Source organism: Mesoplodon bidens, assembly GCF_964165515.1.
Source record: "Mesoplodon bidens genome assembly, chromosome: 4".
In the NCBI taxonomy this organism is placed as follows: Eukaryota; Metazoa; Chordata; class Mammalia; order Artiodactyla; family Ziphiidae; genus Mesoplodon; species Mesoplodon bidens.
Window position 1 is genome coordinate 98,439 of NC_138160.1, and position 16,576 is coordinate 115,014.

The 16,576-nt window shown below is 44.7% G+C and overlaps 1 long non-coding RNA gene across 1 annotated transcript in view; it reads left to right on the top strand.

Moving 5' to 3' along the window:
* Nucleotides 1–16,576, top strand: part of LOC308616667 — a 55,901-nt gene that overhangs the window by 20,647 nt on the left and 18,678 nt on the right. The gene's annotated exons all lie outside the window — the stretch shown is intronic.

A 16,576-nucleotide genomic window follows, 5' to 3' on the forward strand; every position in this document is an offset into this window, starting at 1 on the left:
TGATAATATTCCATTTTATATTGAAGATGTGCAAAATCTTTTTTATCCATTCATCAGTTGATGGACACTTAGGTTGCTTCCATGTCCTGGCTATTGCAAATAGAGTTGCAATGAACATTGTGGAACATGATTCTTTTTGAATTATGGTTTTCTCCAGGTATATGCCCAGTAGTGGGATTGCTGTGTCATATGGTAGCTCTATTTTTAGTTTTTTAAGGAACCTCCATACTGTTCTCCATAGTGTCTGTGTATCAATTTACATTCCCACCAACGGTGCAAGAGGGTTCCCTTTTCTCCACACCTCTGCAGCATTTATTGTTTGTAGATTTTTTGAATGATGGCCCTTCTTACCTGTGTGGGATGATACCTCATTGTAATTTTGATTTGCAATTCTCTAATGATCAGTGATGTTGAGCATTCTTTCATGTGTTTCCTGGCAATGTGTATATCTTCTTTGGAGAAATGTCTAATAGGTCTTCTGCCCATTTTGGATTGGCTTGTTTGTTTCTTTGATATTGAGCTGCAGGGGGTGCTTGTAAAGTTTGGAGATTAATCCTTTGTCAGTTGCTTCATTGGTAAATATTTTCTCCCATTCTGGGGGTTGTCTTTTCATCTTGTTTACATTTTCCTTTGCTGTGCAAAAGCTTTTAAGTCTCATTAGGTCCCATGTTTTTATTTTTATTTTTATTTCCATTTCTCTAGGAGGTGGGTCAAAAAGGATCTTGCTGTGATTGATGTCATAGAGTGTTCTGCCTATGTTTTCCTCTAAGAATTTTATAGTGTCTGGCTTTACATTAAGTCTTTTATCCATTTTGAGTTTATTTTTGTGTATGGTGTAAGGGAGTCTTTTAATTTAATTCTTTTACCTGTAGCTGTCCAGTTTTCCCAGCACCACTTATTGAAGAGGCCGTGATTTCTCCATTCTATATTCTTGCATCCTTTATCAAAAATAAGGTGATCATATGTGTCTGGGTTTATCTCTGGGCTTTCTCTCCTGTTCCATTGATATATATTTCTGTTTTTGTGCCAGTACCATACTGTGTTGATTACTGTAGCTTTGTAGTATAGTCTGAAGTCAGGGATTCTGATTACTCCAGCTCTGTTTTTCTTCTCAAGATTGCTTTGGCTGTTCGGGGTCTTTTGTGTTTCCATACAAATTGGGAAATATTTTGTTGTAGTTTTCTGAAAAATGCCATTGGTATTTTGATAGGGATTGCATTGAATCTGTAGATTGCTTTGTGTAGTATAGTCATTTCACAGTGTTGATTCTTCCAATCCAAGAACATGGTATATCTCTCCACCTGTTTGTGTCATCTTTGATTTATTTCATCAGTGTCTTATAGTTTTCTGAGTAAAAGTCTTTTGTCTCCTTAGGTAGGTTTATTCCTAGGTATTTTATTCCTTTTGTTGCATGGGTAAATGGGAGTGTTTCCTTAATTTCTCTTTCAGACTTTTCATCTTTAGTGTATGGGAATGAAAGGGATATCTGTACATTAATTTTGTATCCTGCAGCCTTACAAACTTCATTGATTAACTCTAGTAGGTTTCTGGTAGCACCTTTAGGATTCTCTATATATAGTATCATGTCATCTAGTGGCAAACAGTGACAGCTTAACTTCTTCTTTTCCGAGTTGGATTCCTTTTATTTCTTTTTCTTATCTGATTGTTGTAGGTAAAAATTCCAAAAGTGTGTTGAATAATAGTGGTGAGAGTGGGCAACGTTGTCTTGTTCCTGATCTTAGTGGAAATGGTTTCACTTTTTCACCATTGAGAACAATGATGACTGTGGGTTTGTCATATATGGCCTTTACTATGTTGAGGAAAGTTCCTTCTGTGCCTACTTTCTAGAGGTTTATCATAAATGGCTGTTTAATATTGTCGAAAGCATTTTCTGCATGTATTGAGATGATCATATGGTTTTTATCCTTCAGGTTTTTTAATATGGTGTATCACATTGATTTGCATGTATTGAAGAATCCTTGCATCACTGGGATAAACCCAGCTTGATTATGGTGTATGATCCTTTTAATGTGCTGTTGGATTCTTTTTGCTAGTATTTTGCTGAGAATTTTTGCATGTATGTTCATCAGTAATATTGGCCTGTAGTTTTCATTATTTGTGACATCTTTGTCTGGTTTTGGTATCAGGGAGATGGTGGTCTCATAGAATAAGTTTGGGAGTGTTCCTCCCTCTGCTATATTTTGGAAGAGTTTGAGAAGGTTAGGTGTTAACTCGTCTCTAAATATTTGATAGACTTTTCCTTTGAAGCCATCTGGTCCTGGGCTTTTGTTTGTTGGAAGATTTTAATGACAGTCTCAATTTCAGTGCTTCGGATTGGTTTGTTTATAGTTTCTATTTCTTCCTGGTTCAGTCTTGGAAGTTTGTGCTTTTCTAAGAATTTGTCCATTTCTTCCAGGTTGTCCATTTTACTGGCATATAGTTGCTTGCAGTAACCTCTCATAATTCTTTGTATTTCTGCAGTGTCAGTTGTTACTTCTCCTTTTTCATTTGTAATTTTATTGATTTGAGTCTTCTCCCTTTTTTTCTTGATGACTCTGGCTAATGGTTTTATCACTTTTGTTTATCTTCTCAAAGAATCAGCTTTTAGTTTTTTTGATCTTTGCTGTTTCCTTCATTTCTTTTTCATTTATTTCTGGTCTGACCGTTATGATTTCTTTCCTCTGCTGACTTTGGGGTTTTTTTTTCTTTCTTTCTCTAATTGCTTTAGGTGTAAGTTTAGTTTGTTTATTTGAGATGTTTCTTGATTCGTGAGGCAGGATTGTATTGCTATAAACTTCCCTCTTAGAACTGCTTTTGCTGCATCCCATAGGTTTGGGGTCGTCATGTTTTCATTGCCATTTGTTTCTAGGTATTTTTTAATTTCCTCTTTGATTTCTTCAGTGATCTCTTGGTAATAAAGTAGTGTACTGTTTAGCGTCCATGTGGTTGTATTGTTTTACAGATTTTTTTCCTGTAATTGATATCTATTCTGATAGCGTTCTCGGAAAAAATACATGATACAATTTCAATTTTCTTAAATTTACCAATGCTTGATTTGTGACCCAAGATATGATCTATCCTGGAGAATGTTCCTCAAACACTTGAGAGTGTATCCTGTTGTTTTTGGATGGAATGTCCTATAAATATCAATTAAGTCCATCTTGTTTAATGTATCATTTAAAGCTTGTGTTTCCTTATTTATTTTCATTTTGGATGATCTGTTCATTGGTGAAAGGGGGGTGTTAAAGTCCCCTACTACGATTGTGTTACCTTCGATTTCCCCTTTTATGGCTGTTAGCCTTTTCCTTATGTATGGAGGTGCTCCTATATTGGGTGCATAAATATGTACAATTGTTAAGTCTTCTTCTTAGGTTGATCCCTTGATGATTATGTAGTGTCTTTCTTTGTCTCCTGTAATAGTCTTTATTTTAAAGTTTCTTTTTTCTGATATGAAAATTGCTACTCTAGCTTTCTTCTGATTTCCATTTGCATGGAATATTTTATTCCATCCCCTCACTTTCAGTCTCTATGTGTCCCTAGGTCTGAAGTGGGTCTCTTGTAGACCACATATATACCGGTCGTATTTTCAGATCCATTCAGCCAGTCTATGTCTTTTGGTTGGAGCATTTAATCCATTTACATTTAAGGTAATTATTGATATGTATGTTCTTATTACCATTTTCTTAATTGTTTTGGGTTTGTTATTGTATGTCTTTTCCTTCTCTTGTGTTTCCTGCCTAGAGAAGTTCCTTTAGCATTTGTTGTAAAGCTGGTTTGGTGGTGCTGCATTCTCTTAGATTTTGCTTGTCTGTAAAGGTTTTAATTTCTCTGTCGAATCTGAATGAGGTCCTTGCTGGGTAGAGTAATCTTGGTTGTAGCTTTTCCCCTTTCTTCACTTTAAATATGTCCTGCCTGTCCCTTCTGGCTTGCAGAGTTTCTGCTGAAAGATCAGCTGTTAACCTTATGGGGATTCCCTTGTATGTTATTTGTTGTTTTTCCCTTGCTGCTTTTAATATTATTTCTTTGCATTTAATTTTTGATAGTTTGATTAATATGTGTTTTGGCATGTTTCTCCTTGGGTGTATCTTGTATGGGACTCTCTGCACTTCCTGGACTTGATTAACGATTTCCTTTCACATATTAGCGAAGTTTTCAACTATAATCTCTTCAAATATTTTCTCTGTCTCTTTCTTTTTCTCTTCTACTTCTGTGACCCCTATATTCTAATGTTGGTGTGTTTAACATTGTCCCAGAAGTGTCTCAGATTGTCCTCAATTCTTATCATTCTTTTTTCTTTATTCTGCTCTGGTAGTTATTTCCACTATTTTATCTTCCAGGTCATTTATCCATTCTTCTGCCTCAGTTATTCTGCTATTGTTTCCTTCTAGAAAATTTTCAATTCCATTTACTGTGTTGTTCATCATTGTTTGTTTGCTCTTTAGTTCTTCTAGGTCCTTGTTAAACATGTCTTGTATATTCTCCATTCCAGTTCCAAGATTTGGGATCATATTTAGTATCATTACTCTGAATTCTTTTTCAGGTAGACTGCCTATTTCCTCTACATTTGTTTGGTCTGGTGGGTTTTTACCTTGTTCCTTCATCTGCTCTGTGTTTCTCTGTCTTCTCATTTGGCTTTGTGGACGGTGTTTGGGGTCTCCTTTACGCAGCCTGAAGATTCGTAGTTCCCGTTGTTTTTGGTGTCTGCCCCCAGTGGCTAAGGTTGGTTCAGTGGGTTGTGTATGCTTTCTGGTGGAGAGGACTGGTGCCTGTGTTCTGGTGGGTTTGTCTGGATCTTGTCTTTCTGTTGGGCAGGTCCGCATCCGGTGTTGTGTTTTGGGGTGTCTGTGACCTATTATGATTTTAGGCAGCCTCTCTGATAATTGGTGGGCCTGCATTCCTGTCTTGCTAGTTGTTTGGCATTGGATGTCCAGCACGGGATCTTACTGGTCTTTGAGTGGAGCTGGGTCTTAGCATTGAGACGGATATCTCTGGGATGCTTTCGCCGTTTTGATATTACAAGGTGCCCAAGGTCTCTGGTAGACCAATATTCTGAACTCTGCTCTCCCAACTCAGAGGCACAGGCCTGACACCCGGCTGGAGCACCAAGACCCTCTCAGCCACACAGCTGGGGGTGAGAGCAAGAGCTAGCTTTGGTACATCTCAAAGAACACTAATGAGATTCACTCACCATTTTCTCTCCATCAGTGAAGAAAACAAAATTCAGTGTTCGGTGAGTCAGCCACCTTGGTAGCCAGCCTCCAAGAAGGCCCTAATCATACCCTAATTATCTCCCAGTCATCATGCACCTGTGTGCCTCCTCACAGTTGAAAAGGGCTGATGTTTTAACTAATAAGACATTGCAGAAATGACAAAGTGCAGCTTCCAAAGGTATAAAAGATATTGGAGCTTCTGCTTTGGTTTCTGCTAGATCACTCATCCTGGGGTAAGCCAGCTGCCATGTCATGAGGACACTCAAGCAGCCCTAAGGAGAGATTCATGTGGCAAGGAGCTGAGGCCTCTTACTTACAGCCACATGAGTGAGTCATCTCACAAGTCACAATACTTAATTTTATTTATTTATGGTTGTGTTGGGTCTTCGATGCTGCACAGGGTTTCTCTAGTTGTGTCGAGCAGGGTCTACTCATCATTGTGGTGCATGGGTTTCTCCTTGCTGTGGTTTCTCTTCTTGTGGAGTATGGGCTCTAGGTGCATGGACTTCAGTAGTTGTGTCACGCAGGCTCAGTAGTTGTTGCTTGCAGGCTCTAGAACGCAGGCCAAGTAGTCGTGGCACATGGGCTTAGTTGCTCTACAGCCTGTGGGATCTTCCCAGACCAGGGATTGAACCCCTGTCCCCTGCATTGGCAGGCAAATTCTTACCTACTGAGCTACCAGGGAAGTCCAGTGTGCTCTTTTTTAAACCTAGTCTGTTTTCATTATTTTCTATTTTAACTGTTCTATATTAAATAAAAAATAATAATACTCTTTTCTACCCCTCCTCTTTGAGGATGATATATGAAGAAGTATGTCTTATTTATTAATCTGAAATTTTCACCTTACTTTTAAGAAGTAATCACAATGTCAAGTATTTAATACCTTTCACTTCCACCTTGAAAAGCATGGATATTAAAGTGCTAATATAATTACCTTCCCTAGTCTATCATTTTTACTTTTTGTTATGTATAAAAAACAACTAAAAATATGCATGGTTTGTAAGGAAATGACAAATTTCAGAAAATTCAGAATCTGCATACACTCTATACATAGCTTCTAGATACAGACACAGAAAATTGCCAGATACTCAGAGCCCCCCTTGTCCAATTCTAGTGACTCCCCTTAAGGTTTAATATTGTTCTGGTATCTAACAAAAAGATCACTTTACCTGTATTTTGTATTTTATATAAATGTAATGGCACAGTAAAATCACTTTTGGATTGGGCTTTTTAATTTTATGTTGTTTATGAATATGCCTATATGGTTGCCTGTTGTTGTTGTCATGCACTGACACTGTTGCATAGGATTCCATAGTGTAAATATTTAACTATTAATTAATTTTTTCCAAAATGTATCACAATATGAGTGATTTTCAGTTTGGGTCTATTGAGAATTGCACTGGTATATACATACTAGAACTTGAGCTTTGGTGGTATGTGTATAAATTATTGTTCAATATACATGTAGTAGTAAAATTTTTGACTCATAGCTTTCATCTGTTTATCTTTTTAGATATTTCTAAATATTTTCAAAACATTTGTATGATTTTTCATCCTCAGCAGCAGTGAATGAGATTCAAGGATTACACACATTCTTGTCAAACTTGATAATACCTGTCATTTTCATTTGAACTTTCTTGTTGGGGAGTGATAATTCCAGGTATGACTTTTTTGCATTTAATTGACTACTAAGAAGCCAAGCATCTTTTGATATGTTTACTTAACGTTCTGTACTCTCTTTCTTGAAATATCTTTTGGTATATTTTTCCCATCTTTGCTATTACATTATCTTCTTATTGAAGACTTTTTTTTTTTTAACATCTGAAGACTTCTTATTTAGGAGTTTTAAATATATACTTGATATAAGTTCTTCTGTCTTTCTGTCTCTCCTCTTTCTTTAGATGAGTGTCAGTTTTTAATGTTAATAACATCTAATTTGTTATTTTCCTCTAGTCTTATTTCTATTTATTTATGTAATCTTCTTATCTGTTGCAGAACACATTATATATTCTAAACCACAAATATGTTTTCGTTTCTTCAATAAATCTAATTGTTAAGCTTTAAATTTAAGTTAACTTTCTGAACTAAATATGTTGTATCATAGTGAGCATTAATTTGTCTATGACAGCTGAAAGGTTACATTTATTCAGAAAATGTTGTATTCAGCTTTCTTTTCATTTGCTCCTATTTCTCATTGATTCACAGAGGTAAACATCACTTCATCCATGGATCTGACTTTTCTTGATTTCTCATGGTCATTCTCATTAATTCTTCTTGCCTCATGAAATCTTTAGGCATTGCATTATTCCACAAAAGCAAAAAGCTTCCTTGGGCCTTTTTCCTCAGAAGATTGATTATTCCCACGTTTTAAATGGGAGATTGCAATAAGTTAGGAGAAAATGCCACAGGGGTCTCTCTCTCTTTTTTTTTTCTTTCACATCTTGTATCAGCCTCTGCTTGCACTCTGTGTTCAAAGATTTTTGTATAACACATTGATAGAAGTGCCTGGTGTTTCTATCCTTGGGGCAAAAGACAGATTAATTACCTGACAAATAAAATGAAGACAGTGTCCTTCTCTGTTCACATGTTGGAAAGGATTGCTTGCATCCTAATTTAAAAGTTTCAGGTGAGTGAAGCTTAAGATTCCAAAGCTTTAATCCATATTTGCACCATGCACAGCATCCAACAGGACTGCTTTACAAAACCCCATGAGACTTTTGTGTGTAAGTGAAATAGATAAAAATATAAAACTATTGCTGTCTTTTTGGGTCATAAAAAAGATTTTTTGTCTCATTTAAAATATATTTTTTTCTAAAATCCAAAAACGTGTCAGGCTAAAATATTGGAATTTCAAACATGGTAAAACCCCTTTTGAACGATGCGAAGTGAGACTTCTTTGTAGTGCTGATTTACATTGCCCACTTGCTTGGTTGGCCAAAAAGGGCCTACGCGTTTTTTCCTTAATATATTCAGGGAAAAAAAACGTACGCCCATTTTGGCCAACTGCATCATTGTCGAAGTTCTGCCGCTTTTCATGTGCTTTAAAGGCAACTCCGATCTACCTCTTGAAAACGGTTTCCTGCAATTCTGCCTTGTTTTCAAATCCTCTTCGTTGCCTTACCTCAATAAGGTACGAAAGTTATCATTTATTATCCTGCAGGTTTGTGAATTTTAGTGCCTCTGAGATCCATTTTTCAACTCGCCTTTTTGGGAGCTGGCCTCCAAACCGCAGGATTGCTTCAGGCCCTATTCTGGTTCCGGGGGGGGGCAGGCAGAGCCTTCGGTTAATTCTTCTTCCTGATTGGAAATTAGAGTGACATGTGTCTGTCCAAACACCTAGAGGTGATCTCTCATTGGTTCCCCCTCTACCCGTTCAACCTCTGGACAAATTGCAAACTGTACGAAACTGGAGGTTAAAGGTGCTGATTCTCCAAGTGGGGAGATTGTTGGTAAAGCAGCTGGAATGGCGAACCCGAGCACCACGAGATGAAAAATGAGGTGCATTTTAGAAACGTTTCCCGATCATATGGTGTACCATCCTCTGGGTTTCCCATGCATTTTTTAGCTGTAGGAAGATTCCCTTGAACCTGGAGATTTCTGACCCATGGAATGGGTAGCACGCAGTATTACTTTAAAGGGTCTGCATTTGCTCACGCAACCTCACCAATCCGGTCGCCCCCAAGAGTGTCCAGCCTTATGTCTCTTCCAGCTGTGGGTCTAGATGTGGTCAATCCAGGTTGCATCACAGCCACTGAACGAATTTTGTAAGAATTTCTCTCTCTTTCACTGTCTTTGCTTTTTTTTGTAATTTGTATTTATAATGGGATTTAGCTGATTTTCAGTGCTGTGTTTGTGCCTCTTTACACCCACTATATTCACTTACCGAGAAATATCAATAAATACTTTTTAAGATTCTTACTACGCAGATATATTCTTCTGTGGTGAATAAGGTGTGTTGAGTCCAGTTCACTGAGCAATGAGTATGTCTTCTCTATTACATATTTGGTTGATGGAATGGTATCTGTGCTGATTTCAAACTGTTGTTTTATGCATCACCCCACCTCACCTTTCCCCTTAAGCAGCCATAAGTGTGTTTTCTAAATGTGTGACTCTGTTCTGTTTTGTAATTTAGTTCATATAGCGATTTTTACATTCCGTCTATAACTGATATCTTATGATAAGTTTCTTTATCTGTGTGACGTATTTCTCTTAGAATCATCGTACCTAAATCCACTCATTATGCTGCTACTAGCCTTAGGACATTGATTTCATGGCTGAGTGATATTCCGTTGTACATAAGTACTACAACTTGTTTATCCATTTTTCTCTTTCATGAGATACTTAAGGTGTACCCGAGTCGAGGATTTTGTGAACACAGCAGCCCTAAAATTTGGGGTGCCTGTGTCCTGTCGATTTTTGGTTTTCTCAAGATATAAGCCCATGAGTGGAAGTGCCCTGTGCTCTGTAGCTCTGTTTTTTAGATGTTTTAGGAAACACCATACAATTTTCGAGAGTGGCCGTTGGCAATTTATATCACGCCCATCAGCGTAAAAAAGCTCCCTTTTCTCCTTGACTTGCCCTGCATTTGTGGTTTTTACACTTTTTCAGCATGGCCCTTTTGACCAATGCCTAGTGAGACTTCTTTGCAGTGTTGATTTGCATTGCCCGCTTGTTTGGTTGGCCAAAAAGGGCGAATGCGTTTTTTCCTGAATATATTCAGGTGCTCACCAGGGCATGTAGCAGGTGTGGGTGAGTGTCACGTAGCGCACACCCAGCGCATAGAAGGTACGCAAGATGGAGAGGCTACTGTCCAGTGAGTGGCCGCCCTCCACACCAGTAAGGCAAGCCAACTTCCGGGTATTGTTGAGAGCTGGGGGCACATAGGTCACATGATCATTTTCAGAGGCAGGGGTAGCTTACTGAAGTCCCTAACACCCACTACCACCAGTCTGTTTACCTTTTTTTTTTGGCCATGCCACGCAGCATAAAGGCTCTTAGTTCCCCCACCGGGAATCAAACCCGCCCCTCCTGCAGTTGAAGCGTGGAGTCTTAACCTCTAGACTACCAGGGAAGTCCCCCGTCTACCTTTAACTGAGGTCACAAGCTCCAGCTCAGAATAGGAGGCACACATGAGGCGGATGAGGTCAATTTGTTCCAGGATGAGGCGCACAGCATCCCGTTCGTGGGTCTGGCATGGGACGTAGGCTGACCAGAACTGAGGGAAGGCCAGGGCTTAGTTTGGGCTTTGGAACTCCTTGGGCTTCTCATAGCCTCCTCAGCTGGCACAGCACTTACTGTGCCCAGAAGTCACATGTAATGCGTTGCTTTTTCTGTGGTACTTGGAAGCCCATCAGGTGGGCTCACTGTGACCCCTGTAGCCCCCAGCGTCCATAGCATGGCACTTTCTAGGTCACTATGGTAACTTCGTTCCAATGTGACTAACCTGTGGTCTCTGTGGCCCCCAAACTGCCCCACATTCCCCAGCAGCCATGGTGGTACCTTGTGTGTCCCTTTGGTACATGGCCACCCACGAGACCATCTTTCAGCCTGTCCAAGCTGGTCTAGCCATGGCTGAAATTGCGCAGATTACCATGCTATATAGCCCATTGTGGACCAGGGGCATGTTGTTGTGGCTGGAGGGAGGTCAAGGCAAATGGGTGGGCTCCTTAGGTCTTGGGATCGGGCAGGACACATTGCCTGGCCTGGGCCAGCCTGGGGGTCCCCCACCTCACACTGTCACACAGACTATACTAGGAGCAGCTGAGGCCTGGGCTGAGGGTTTCCCACCAGGGAGGGGATGACAGAGAAGGGGAAGGGCATCCATAGACGATGGAGAGGACATCCAGGGGTGGTGTGAGGGAGCCTCCCCACTAGCGCTACATGCTCCGGACCTCCTCCCCTGCCCAGGGCCAGGCTAGGCCCCCAGCAGCCCGCACACACTGCAGCCACCCTTCCACAAGCGGGAAGTCCCGCATCAGGGCCCGCGTGCGCTCCCGCGGACTTGGGGTGCTGGAGGTGCCCAGCGTGGTCTGCACGAGGGTTACCGATCACAGCAGCAGACCCAGCAGGAGCAGCAGGCACAGCAGAGGCCGCTGGCTGCGTGCACGGGGACCTTCGAGGCCCCCGGGCCGCAAGCTGCGCAGGGCAAGGCAGGCGGGCAGAGGCGGGTCTGAGAGGGGCGGGCTATGGGGTTCTGCCCGTCGACACAGGCCACCCAGCGGCGTGGCCTCGCGAGGGGGGCGGGGTGAGGGAAGGGATACAGAGTCACAGGACCCTGCGAGCCGTGTGCGGAGAGCCGCGATCCGGATCCGGGAAGCCCGGGAGTCACAGGGGGGCACTGCCCTCCCGCCCCCTGCTCAGAGGCAGCTCCCGCGGGCTAAGCTGGCCTCTGCTGAGAGCCCACTCGCCTCCCATCGCGGGTTCCCTCCGCCCCCGCCCCTCTTCCCACACCCACTGCACCGAGGGGGCGCCCTAGGTTGCTCTCCCCCGCCCCTAACCTTCCTGTCCAAGCTGGGGTGCTTCTCTCAGAGGGCCACCTGCAGCCCGTGGCCTCCCGGGAGCACACCTCGTCCCCATCTGCCTGCAGCCGGCCCCGCCCACCCCGAGGGCTGCGTGCGAGGGTCTCTGTGGCCACAAGTGCTCTGGGCTCCCGGTTTCCCGGTACTGGGCCATGGGGGCTGGTGTGGGGGAAGAGATAGTTTCTGGAAATGGGGGGGGCGGGTAACCAAGTGAGCTCTGGATTCAGGAAGGGGCCCTCTGCCCCCAACCTTCTCTCTCCTCCTACTTGACTCCCCAACCTGCATGACCATTCTCTGGGGACTTGAACCAGCACCTGGGAACTATCAGGAACCTCCCCCACTTCTGTCAGCCAGCCTCAGGAGAGCGCCCTCAGGAGCTGCTACACCTCCCCAGGGCCTGAATAGAGGGACTTTTGGGATGTGAACTGAACAACCTTCTGGGGAGAGTCAACACCCTTTTACTCAACAGAGCAGGAACTCAGTCAGTAGGCTATTCGTGTGGAAGGAAATGAAGTCGCTTCCATGGCAGAAGAGCCCCCGCCGCAGCAACCTTCGTCCCAGAGCTGCTGGCTGACCTTCTGGCCAGGATCCCTCCTACCTCAGCGTGGAAGGCCCGGCCTCGTGGAGAAGTGTAGGTTCTGAAGAAAGACCTGGCACCTGGGCTCTGCTGCTACACTTGCCTTATCTCGTGGCCCTTGTGGCTCTAGCTTTCCCAGAAACCTCAAGGGCTAAGTACCTGTGCTTGCTCAGAGGCCGCACGCCATTCCCCATTTCCAGCCTCAGGCCCTCCCTCTAGCTGCCTCCTCTAGGGACCCCCTCCCCCCAACACACACACACACACACACACACACACGCACACTGGGGATGTGCCTTCTCACAGCAGCTCAACCACTGAGATGATTTAGGGACTGTGCCCAAACTCCTGCATCCCCAGCCTCTCAAGTTTTTGCTCTGATCCCTGGCACCCCCTGGAGCTGTTCCACCTTTGGAATCTTTCCCATGTGGCAGGAGTGCCTAGCACAGGGGTAGTGACCTAAGTCTGAGCACTGGCGACCCTACAAATCTGTTGTTACAGAAAAACATTTTATTGAGCAGTAAGGGACCCCACTGGGGACAGAAAGGGCTGGCAATAAAGGAGCATGTGAACCTCGGGGCGGGGTGCGTGCTGCTTGACTCTCCATCCTGTTCTTGCTTCAGGGAGCAGGGCTTCCTGGGCCTCTCTGTCCTGCCTCCTGAGACCCCAAGCAGGAGGCTCTTTGCGAAGCCACAGATTGCTGCTTTCAGTTTCAAAAAGCCCAGCTCCCCCCTGGTTTGTGGTGGTGGCCGCTGACAATGGCTCAGGGCAGGAGCCCATGTGGTAGACTGCTAAGGCTTCTCTGCACCCTGTCTCTGCTCCTGCATCCTCCTCTGCTCGCAGAGTGCAGACTTCACTTTCTCCAGCTCACAAAGGGGCCCGTGAGGATTGAGCAGAGGAATGCCAGGTTTTCTTCCAGGCCAGCTTCTGCCCTGGGATGTTCAGGGCAGACTCTCATTTCAAACCTCACTTTCTGAGGCTCCTGGCTTATGGCCATTTAGTGTGCAGGGAGACTCCTGGCTGAGGAAGGCTCAGACAGAACGACGCAGGTTCTAATCTGTGGTAGTGGGCAGTGGTGGGGGGGGGCGGGAGGGGTCACTGCAGGAAGAGGCATTCGCTGTCTTAGGCAGTTAAACCATTGCCCTGTCTTCAGAATGGTTCAGCCAGCAAGATTCTGTGGAGTCCGCCTCCTGGCACCATGCTACAATCGCCGGATTTTGGGTCTGGAGCAACCGAGATCTTCGTCCGACTCTTCCGGAGTGTGCTTTCTCTCGGGAGCACATCTGGGGACTGGCTTCTCGGCTTCCTCCTTTGCTGGCATGGCCAAAGGAGCATCCCCGTCGGCCCGGTAGCCACCAACCAGGCAGTATGTCTCCCCATGCCGGCCCAACTGCGTTTCTCCACACCCTCGGTTAAGGACATGGTAGTGACCAGGTTTAGGAGGAGAAATGGGAGCCACAGCTGCTGCAAAGAAAATCAGAACTGATCAGTTACTTCTGCTGTACACAGTCTCCTGCCAGAATTTCCCTCTCTCATGTCTCTCCCAGTTTCTGGCTGAAGACCTTTAATCTACTTGACATCCAAAACACAGACTTGGCCCATCACCTCTATGAGTCCCTAGAGAAGGGACACTGGCTGCAAAAGCAATTCCTAGAGCCTACGGCTGCATCAGGTGAGGCAGTCTCTTCACCGTTGCCAGGGAAAACAGTAGAACCCGAAAGAAATTGCAATCATGATCCTCTCCATCTCTCCCTTCCACAACAGAGAAAACATTTCTTGCAGTGTGTCACTTCTGAGGCTTTAATGGAAACGTCTTTCAAGTTTTGGAAAAAGATAATCTAATATAAATTGGTTAAGGACCCCTCCCACCTTGGCAACCCCTCTTGGGCCCCATTTATAATGCCTGTTACAACCACACTGAACTCTAGCCCTCTGATACTTTTATCTAGATTAGAACAAGGCCAAATACTGAGGCACAGTGATCAGGAGACTCAGAACCGGGTTCTGGGTACCAAGTGTAGGCTCACATCCACCCAGCCTCCTGGGACACCATCTGCTCAGCCCTCCAGTCTCAGTAGCACTTCATCACCCCCCTTGGTCCTTCCGGTCTTCCCATGAATAGGGCACCACCCTCTCCCCTAGTACTCAGCAGCTCAGTATGGGATGTGTCTGAGGGGACCGATATAGATGTGTACATGGCAGCACAGAGGCGCCTGGGTTTGAAGGTGCGGTTCAGGAGTGGCCGTCTTCCTCAAACTGCTCCGTTTACCATCTGCCAACAAAAACGCGCTTGTCTTTTGCTAAGAGGCCAATCAGGAAAGGGTCTGAATGGAAGCATCCTGTAGCCCAAAGCGGAAGGCAACATTTATAAAGATCAGAAGCTTCCTGAACACTAGTTCAGGGATGACCTTTCACTTGTCCTCAGCAGTGAGCACTGTGGGACCCTGAAGGTGTCCCAGGTCACTGGTATTACTTACAGCTGGGAAAGCGCTGAGGTTTACATAGTGGGCAAGCCCCACAGGAACATGTGGCAGCCAGGTGAGGTTGTGTGTACACCATGCCTCTTCTACAGATGCCCGGTCTCGGTGTACCTGCTGCACTGCCCAGCCAGGGAACAGAGCACAGGTTTGAGTAAATATAGACGATCCGGTCAGACATTCTCTCTCAGACAACCAAAGAGATTGGTATCTGGTGGAGAACTGGTAGGGAAGTTTCTCTGAGGGCAGCACGTTTCCATAGTTATGCTGCCATGGAAACTGTGAGAAGGCCTGTGAGGTCATCACTACCCAGTGAGGTCATAATAAGGAACCTGTGACTTGCGGTCAGGCTTCAGGAGGAGGGGCAGTTTTGTGGAGGAGAGCAGGGTGGAGGCAAAGGTACTCTGCCTGGCCCCTCACACCTGGGCCTCCCCACCCATGCCCTAGTCTAGTAGACACCCCACGTGGGGCATGCAGTTGGGCTGGTACAGCCCCAGGGGCCCCAGGAGGGCAAGAGAGACCCACATTCTAAAACTGGCTTGAGAGGCAAGATTAACGTTAAGAGACAGCTAGGTTGTATGGCACTGACCCTGAGAGGCAGAGAATTGTGTGGACTGGAATCAGGGAAGGCTCCTTGGCAGTGGGCCTGAAGGACAAGTGAGATTTGGACCCATGGGGAAGAGAGGGAAGACATTCCAGTTTGGGAGAATACAAGCAAAGACACACTCTTCTCGACCTTGTCCTGCCCCAAATATAAATTCATAGAACCCTCACATTTTTACACCTGAGGGCTTAGAAAAACCAAGATGTTAAGGAGCCTACCCAGTGTTACACAGCTAGTGAAGAGGGGTTCTGCTCAATGGTTACGTTCATGTCGGGGCTCCGGATTTACAGCTGATAGGAATGTGAGGACGAGCTCATGCCGTTTCAAACATTTCCAAGTGATACTGAGAGAGATGTTAAAGGTGCAAAATGAGGGTGCTGAATGACCTCACAAAGTGGGAATGGTGGGCCCATTTTAATATGAAATTCAAAACAAATTCATGACAAAAGGACATAATACAAAATGACAATCATTACACTCCCCTCTCCCCTAGAAGTAAAAATCATTATAATCCTCTCTCTCTCCACCATGAAAGGATGAGATAAAGGCTCAGCAGCAGCCCCCGTGAAAATCATGGTCAAAACTGTGAAGAGGGTTTAGTAAGACAACTTGGTCTGACTCAGAGAAGGAAAGAGACAACTCTGCCCTTAGCCTGATCAGGCCCACAGGAAGGAACCACATTTGGGCAGCTTTTGATAGTGTGGCAATGAGAGAGAACCTTCTTTAGGAGGGGACTCCCTGTTGCCGACCTTGAAAAAGCAAAGATGGGACCTTCGTTTACTGGGGCTGTTGCAGAGGGGATGTGCCCAGGAGGTAGAGACTGCTTGGACTACCCTTTTAGAGGTTGGGCCACCCTGGTTGAGAACCACAGCACCTTCTATCCCTAAACTGCTTGAATCAGTGGGTGCCCGTTAGGACAGACGAAGTCAGGCCTCATTGGAGCAGACTGCCTTTGGGAGTGGTAGAAGGTAAAATGTGAAGGGGAATGCTTGCTCTGGCGGAGGTTTGTCACGGCAGGTGGGCCAGCATGAGACCATTCAGAATCTCCGAGGCTCCGGAGATTACTTGGCTGGGAGCATCCCTCTGATGTGGTGTGGGGACTCCTACCTTAACAGGACCTGGCTGGGCATCTGGGGGAGGCAGAATAAACGGTTTATTAACTTAAGAGCGAGAGAATCACCTGGGGGGTTCCA